The 8372-nt window shown below is 32.0% G+C and overlaps 1 long non-coding RNA gene across 1 annotated transcript; it reads left to right on the forward strand.

Moving 5' to 3' along the window:
* Positions 1–6357: 6357 nt before the first annotated feature.
* Positions 6358–8091, forward strand: LOC121424470. Its single transcript, XR_005971387.1, has 3 exons — positions 6358–6428; positions 7545–7616; positions 8019–8091. It is a non-coding gene; the product is annotated as an uncharacterized LOC121424470 (long non-coding RNA).
* The last annotated feature ends 281 nt before the right edge of the window (positions 8092–8372 follow it).

Below are 8372 nucleotides of genomic sequence, written 5' to 3' on the forward strand. Positions count from 1 at the left end.
TAATCTAAATTGATGACTGTGATATAATAGTGTACCTTATGCAAAAGCATTAGGATCTTTGACCATTTGAAACAGCGAACCAAACAAGTCGTCACTTCTCGCACAAGTCCTCGGTTGCCAAGCGAGCTACTACAGAAACACACACTCACGCACACTCACAACTCCATACGCAGACATGATCTTGTAATTTGACAATCGGGGACTCATTTATCATGAAGCGCCAAAGTGGATGATGGGTGTGGGCGCGTGGGTAGAATGTAAGAAAATGTCTCCAGCAGTAAACTTACACACGCCCTCATTCACGCAAAAATAAACGGACTATTTGGAGCGTAATCGAATCGGTCATTTTTGCTCTACCTCTAAATTATGGTACTATTTATTACAGAAGACATGGTTAGATGCCCCACGAACTGCGAATGTTCATTATTTGAAGCTAACTGTGTTCTTTTTGGAGACGAGAAATATAATGGAGTCACTTTTAGTCCGGCTTTGAGAGAACTGTGAGTATTCGTTCTGATTACTGAGGTTTAAAATGCTTATAAAAATCCCCCTTTTTTATTCATTGTTATTTGTGATCAGGTTTCAATGTCATGACTTAGGAGAGCGAAAGAATTTGTGACTATCTTACCCAACATTTTGGTAGAACCTCAAAGCAAATTCTGTGCAGTTTTTATTAAAAGTGTAGATGAGAAGTCGTGGGGGAGAGCATTCATTGCTTAAAAGTATAAATTTGAAATGTGTTTAATTTGGTTTTCATTTTGTGATTATATTTGGTTTTCACGTTTATCTATTCCGACTTCGCTATGGAAGATTTCACCAATTATTTTCTTCTAACACGATATCATTTGTTTTCTTCGGTGTATCCAAGGAAGCCGAGCGATATATGAAATATGCAAATGGCCTAGCACCCCATTTCATGGAATGCCTCATATTTTTTTTTCTTTCTAGAGCAATGCGAGTAAATTCCAGTTCTAACATAGATCTCCCGTTCACAGTTTCATCTTTTCCTCTTTTAATTAAGATGTAAGTATCAAAAGCACAAGCAAATAGTATTAAATGGCCTTTCTCAAGACCGTGTGAGTTTCAGAATTTCGAAATAATACCCCTTCTTTGAAGATAATTGGTTTAAAATTGATTATCATCTACTGATATTATCTTCGAACATATCACCTATCAGTATATTGTTGTAGGTTTAAGTTGTCATGCATTCCATATTCGTTGGCACAAATCTCAGACAATATGGTACCAGTCTCCCCAAACCAAGTCGCCCAGAATAAATTTTGAGATTTCTGTTGAGTTTGAAAACGCACATCCCAGCTTTAAAGGGATATAAAACATGTCAATTTGATCAACTAGTCCACACTAAGTACTCGATTGAATGCAGAAGAAACCAATTGATAACTTTAAGAAACAATGACTAAACAGAGTTTGAAGTTCTGGGTTCACTCAGGTTCACTCAATTTCTAAATAATCCCTCAAAATAACTCTCGCATATTGTTTTCTATTCAACTTTACAATATTGAATATAGACAGTATAAAGTAGAGAAAAAATAATTCATCAAATAAGTCTCTATTCTGCTTTTGGAGATCCAAATAACTTCCTTGGATACAGAGAACCCTGGAGACCTATTATTAGTTTGGGGGTGGCTGGTAACATATCGTCCAAAATCGTCGTAATGAAGAAATATCAAATTATTTTTGCTTTCAGTAAAATCCAGGACACAGCCACAACGACAATAAGTAGCGAGGAATGGGGTGGATTAGTGAACTTGCAAAATATGTAAGTACCTATCAGGGCGTATGAAATTCAATAATAAACACATTATAAATACATATCAGAATTTCTCTTTCAAACCTTTGGATATGAATGTCGGGACGGGGGTGAATAATAAGAACCCACTCATTTTTTTGTCGATTGATTGATTGATTGATTGATTGATTGATCGATCGATTGATTGATTGATTGACTGATTGATTGATTGATTGATTGATTGATTGATTGATTGATTGATTGATTGATTGATTGATTGATTGATTGATTGATTGATTAAATGAGTGAGTGAGTGAGTGGATGGTTGGTTGGTTGGTTGATTGGTTGATTGATTGATTGATTGATTGATTTCATTGATCTAGAATATCACAGGTTATTAGATACTCTGAATTTAAAGAATACCTCAATGAAAGGCGAAAGGCTTATTTCCAATGGGGCCCTATTTTTAGTATAAAACATTAATACATTGTAACACTAAAAAGTAAAAACTACGACAAATACAGGAATATGGTAAAACAGACATGTCCATAACCTGAAGCAAACAATAATCTACCTGATATCAAACAAGATTATATATATTTTAACATACCCCACATTATTTACAATACTAGAAACCAACTGTAAAATGTGGGCTTCTTACTGGTAATACTGTTCTCGAGTGGTTTCCAGTTTTAGGTGCTTCTGCTTAAAGTGAGGACAATTTTTAACAGATTTAACTTGATTGGGTATAGCACTAAAAAATTGATGACATTGAAATACATAGTGTTCCCTATTTGACTTTCCCGTTTTGGTAATACAAAATTAAAATCACTATTTTTAGTATCGTATCTATGGATATATGATACTTGGGTGAAATTATTGTTATGTAATGATCTAATGCATCCGAGTTGAATATCTTCGTAATATGCACGTGGTACAATACAAACTGTTTAGATCTTTGATCTACATGGAGTAATCCTGCCTTTTCAAGTTCATTACATCCGACATCTGATCTTAGACCTAAAACATTCATGAACCTTACAGTCTTATTTTGAATCATTCTTTGCTTTTTCTTATCCGTCACGCCCACACTATACCGCACTACACAAGCTGCATTAGCATAGTCCAATAAACATTGTATTAGAACATAGCATAAATTACGTTGAGACTTCATATTCAAGCAGGTTTGATATCTATACAAAAGTTTTAAGTCAACATGATTTTGTATACATCTCACTCTTTCCAAAAAAAATCTGTGTAACATGAATATGTAATAATCATGAACAAAAATTATGTACGAATATAACCCCCCCAAAATAGGTACATTCTTCCATTTGCTTTTACAAGCGTAACTGTCCGACTAATCGACAAACAAATTAATGATCATCATGATGCCAATCTTCTGTAGATACACAAAACAATATTTCATTTTTTTACAGGATTCTTTCTCGTAACTTGATCTCTAGCATCGATTCATCAGCATTCACCAATCTCAGTAAGCTCGTGAGACTGTAAGTATACCTACGAAATTGTCATTTATTCCGGAGAAATATTTTTTTTTCTTTTTCTTCATTCTTTACTTATTTATTTCTAACTTATTGCAATTCATCTTTTTATTATTATTATTATACTTTTGGGAGGGGCTGTTGATCACCGCCGATCTCCTCATACAGGTTTCACAGGCCTAGTATACATAAATTCGACCCAACTCTTTCCCAAAACTTATATCTTGATATAACCGACTGATTAATGTATGCATAAGATTCGTCATCTAACACTGATTCTTGAAAGGGCAATTTCTAATTTTTTTAAACAAATGAGAAAGAAATGTCACTTTATTTTTGGAACAATCTGACTTCTGAAAGAATTTTTTTAATATAAATTGGATCTCGTCACAAGATATTATACTATTTTCAAGACAAGCTGGTCATCATACCCTTTGATGGTCAGATATGAAATCTCAAATAAACTTCCTTTCTTATTTCTACCCCTATTTTAATCTTTACTGCATACTATTTTTTGTTTGTTTATTATTCAACATGGATTTCTATGGGAAATATTACAGGTGTGACACATTTTTTTTAAAACAATAATTCTTTTTTTTTCCATCATTCATGTATTCAAGGGGGTTATGCTTTGCTCTTTTTGAAAGATTTGTCAAGGTTAGCAATGTAAGAAGCATGATCAGACCATAATTCAAATCATATCTTGCAAGATCATACTTATCCTTCTTTAACCAATATCATGAATATGTAGACAAATATTGTGTTTACCATTTGTGTTTTCTTTCCAAACATTTTTTCCAGTGACTTATCACACAACGCCCTCACTCGTTTGGATTTTCTGATGCACCTTTCTCATCTCAAGACGTTGTACGACATTTGTTGTGTTTAATTTGGAATCTTAAAATTTCATTTACACACTTACCTAAGATTTGTTTTGACCACGATAGAATTAACTTAATTATTTAACTTTTATCTCCCACTGTACAAGATTTTTATGGTCACGTGAAAGGGCGCTTCATCTGGAATTCCCCTACAGATAAGAAAGAAAAAAACAATCCTTCCGAATTTAATAGATACATTATCAACGGGATACATTTGATATATATATATATATATATATATTTCTTGTTAGAATGTCCTTGTTAAAACAAAGAGGTTATAATCATTAATACGGCATGATACTTGTCCTCCTCTGAATGACTGTTTTATGGATATATGGATATATTGTTTTCAGAAGAGAATAGAATGAATAGAGATGATGTACGATATTAACGGCAATTATCTTGACGTGATATATCTGCAAGGCACTGATGTACGAGTTATTAAGCGCAGTAAATATGTTTTTATCCAAAACAGAACTTGTTATATTTACATATCATCACTGATTTATTATGTATATCTATGTAATAATCTAACTATCTTTCTATTCACCTGTCTATCTCTCTATGTATTTATGTATCTCCTTCCTTTGCATATTCCAGCTGTACATTTTAATTTGTCATTTTGCATAACCTTTTTACTCGTTACAGGCTTGTGCCATACAACGAAATTCGAAGCATCGATCCTGGCACATTTCGACAGTCTGAAAAATTGAAATATCTGTATGTATATGTTGTATTGAATAGAGTTGTGAAATAATTATTCTTGATTAAACTACACTAAAAAAAAGTTCATCTGAGTCAAATTACAGATTGCGTTGTATCACAATTACCGTATGCTAACATTCCCATGTCTTATGGTAATGTTATCATGATGACATTAAAAAATAGGTTTTAATTCAAATTAATGATCATTCATTTTAAAAGAGAAATATGGCGATATCACAAATTAAGTGTAATCAAATTAAAAAATATATATATTGAGATATTTACATGATACATTTTTCCATGAGTAAATATAACGTTAGAACCTTATACGTATAGGCTTATGATGTCAAAGATGATAAACTCTCACTAATATATCAGTAACAACATAACGGATTGATATTTTCCATTTAACATGTTTCTATGATTTGTCACTATGCGATTGAGATCATTCCGTTGCCTTTATTGTTAGGCATATTTTGTTGTAATGTGTGGACTTATTCTTTGATAATCATTGATTTATTCCCATAGGTATCTAAACAACAATCTCATAACGTCACTTTCAAATTGGACTTTTGATGGTTTGCTTTCTTTAGAAATGATGTAAGTAACTTATTCATATTTTTTATTATTTATTCATTTTACCCACTAATGTTGTTTTAGTGATTGTCTTAAACGGAGACGTTTACTCTGAAGACAACTCTTTTTCTGTAAGAGCATGAAAATTAAGGAAAACATTTGTGAAGGTGTGATAAAAATCAATCATAGGATAACGTAATTTAGATTTTTATATAATTTACTACATATTCCCCAATATTTCGATTTAAAAAAAACAATGAAATAAATTGAAATTATTTCTGCGATATACTATCATCAGACAGCTCATTTCAGACCCCTTCTGAATAAAAAAAATATATAAATTTTTATATAAAATGTATTATGAAAATAATATAATCATTAAAAATAACATATATAAAGTCACAATCGTCACTGTTTCTAATTCTTTGATTATATCACAGATAAGAAGATTACTTATATCACAAGTGCTTTTAATTCCAATGTACGTAATTATGTGTGTTTTATTTTCATTCATTTTGCCCATCAGAATATTGTCTCAAAATCAAATATCCCATATTGGAGCCGGAAATTTTGAAGACCTAAAATTCCTGAAATCGTTGTAAGTATTTGAATGACAGTTTAATTAACATCATGCGCTGATGCATCGGAACAAACTTGTGATTTACCCGGGGTACTTTGTAATTTATAACATCTTTAAGAAAAGCACCAACGAACGAAGAGTTCTTAAAGATTATATTCATTTCTTACAGCTTTACTGAATAACTGAATTTATCATTTCTTTAAAGTACTTTTAATAAAGATAATACTCTCTATTATTATTGAAGTGTTCTGTATTCAAATATAGACAGGTTTTTCAGTTGTCTCGCTCAGAGTAACAGAGTAAGATGCAAGAGATTTAAAGGCTACTCCCATTCTCTATCGATCTTCTTTTCTTCGTAGGGTCCTGTCCCATAACATCATATCTACTATTGAAAAGGGATCTTTCTCCAGCCTCACCTCCTTGAAGACTTTGTAAGTTAACAATACAAAGTTTATTTTTATTTCTTTTTCTACCAATGAGTTTTGTATATTTGTTTTTGTCTTTGTATATTTTACCTTTCTCTGCTTGGGAATATCACAAGAACAGGCTTCAGCCTAGTTTTCAAGTTCTAATGGCACTCTGAACGGGGTTATAGCTCTTTTCTATATAAAAAAAAGGTCGTTGAAGAAAGAAAACCCCTGTAAAGTATAAGTATATTTCCACTATCCAATCAAAATATGAGAATAAGCGGCAAGCACTGTTGGTATCTCCCACATAACAAAGGCTTCGGACAAGTGAAGGTCCCGAAAACTGATTTTAATTTTTCATTTTCAAAGTGACGTTCAAATTGAATTTTTAATTGAATATTGGAGAAATTCTTTCTGAGACATATTTGAAGATTTTTTTTTCATAACATAATTTTTTACCTTTACTTATTTTACAAGTTCTGGGCGGGATACTATACGACACATTTTTCGTTTACTAATGCTCAATTTGTAATGAAAGCATTGTGGAATAACATAGTCCCAAAACTTTTTATTTTAATTCAGAATTATTTCAAACATACTTGCTATAGTTTTTTGTCATCGTGTGCACTTTTGAATTAGGATTTATTTATCGGGTGGGGGACTTATCAACATTTTTCAGCTGCACCGCTCTAATGATTTTTCGTCGTCATTTGTCGCCATTTTTGTTAATCGTGTAATGGCACATGTTTATAGCAGTAATGTACTGATGTATGTAAATTGACTGTTTACATACACAACTTATATATTTGCTATCTAACACGGTTTAACACATCCTGATTCTGAAAACTCACTTTGTAATGTGGGTATGTTTTTCGTTATTCAATCCAGATGATCTGGTTGACTTCAAGTTTCTGAGGATTTATAGAACAATTTCCGATCGTAACAATCCTTATTTTTGTTATTTTGAAATACATACATTCATATACGTATCAAACATTGTTAGGTTGTACAATCTACATCGCACATAATTTTCTCTCAAACTTTGCAAGGTTTTCAACTTGACGTATGGATGATATCGATATAATGGAATATGAACTTTTGATGTTGAGTATTATCATATATTTTTCTCCGTAATCCCAGAACCTTGATTGGAAACAATATACTCAATGTAGAAGCGTTCGCTGTTTTAGATCTACCGCTACTTGAAAGGCTGTAAGTAAATTATTTGGCATCTATATACAAAATATAATTCTCTTCTTGTGTTGTTGTTGATGTGGTTCCTCATGGTGGTGGGGTTATCTCGAATTTAAACAAAATGTTCCGAACGCTTGTAAGCCAATTTTCTCATCTTTATAATGAAATATTTTCAATTGCACGCATGACAAACTTTCCGGCAGATGAATTCTTATGAAGACTTTTTTTAAATTGTGTTCTGTTTCATGTTAGCCTTTAGAAATATATAATTGTATTTTGGTACGAATTGTCAGTAAAGTGTTTGTTTTTCTATAAAAACAGTGTAAGTAAAATGAAATAAAGTTCGAGTATTCGCATCAATCTGCGATGAGATCTATTTGTTTCATTTTTTTCCTTTTTTTACTTTTTTTCTATCGTTAGAGACTTCACTGAAAATCAGATACCTGATGTCGAACCGATGACTTTCAGTAAACTACCATCACTCAAAACCTTGTAAGTTTGTGGCCTTTATTAAGCCTATAGACATCGGTTGAATCCTTATCCTAAATACGTGTTGTATATTGTTCATAAAAAACACCCAGGGGAAATATATAAGTAAAAATCGTGTAGAAACTATCACGATAGCTGTGACTGAAAATTCACCTTTAATTTAATCCTCTCCTGGAAATTGATATAACGCATGTTATTATTATGAAATTAGATTCGGGCGGTGTTTCTGGTCATTCGATTTTTAATAGCACTTAATTGTGAGTTTTTATGACTTCTATGACTGAA

The sequence above is a fragment of the Lytechinus variegatus genome, chromosome 11 (genome assembly GCF_018143015.1).
Source record: "Lytechinus variegatus isolate NC3 chromosome 11, Lvar_3.0, whole genome shotgun sequence".
Classification (NCBI taxonomy): Eukaryota; Metazoa; Echinodermata; class Echinoidea; order Temnopleuroida; family Toxopneustidae; genus Lytechinus; species Lytechinus variegatus.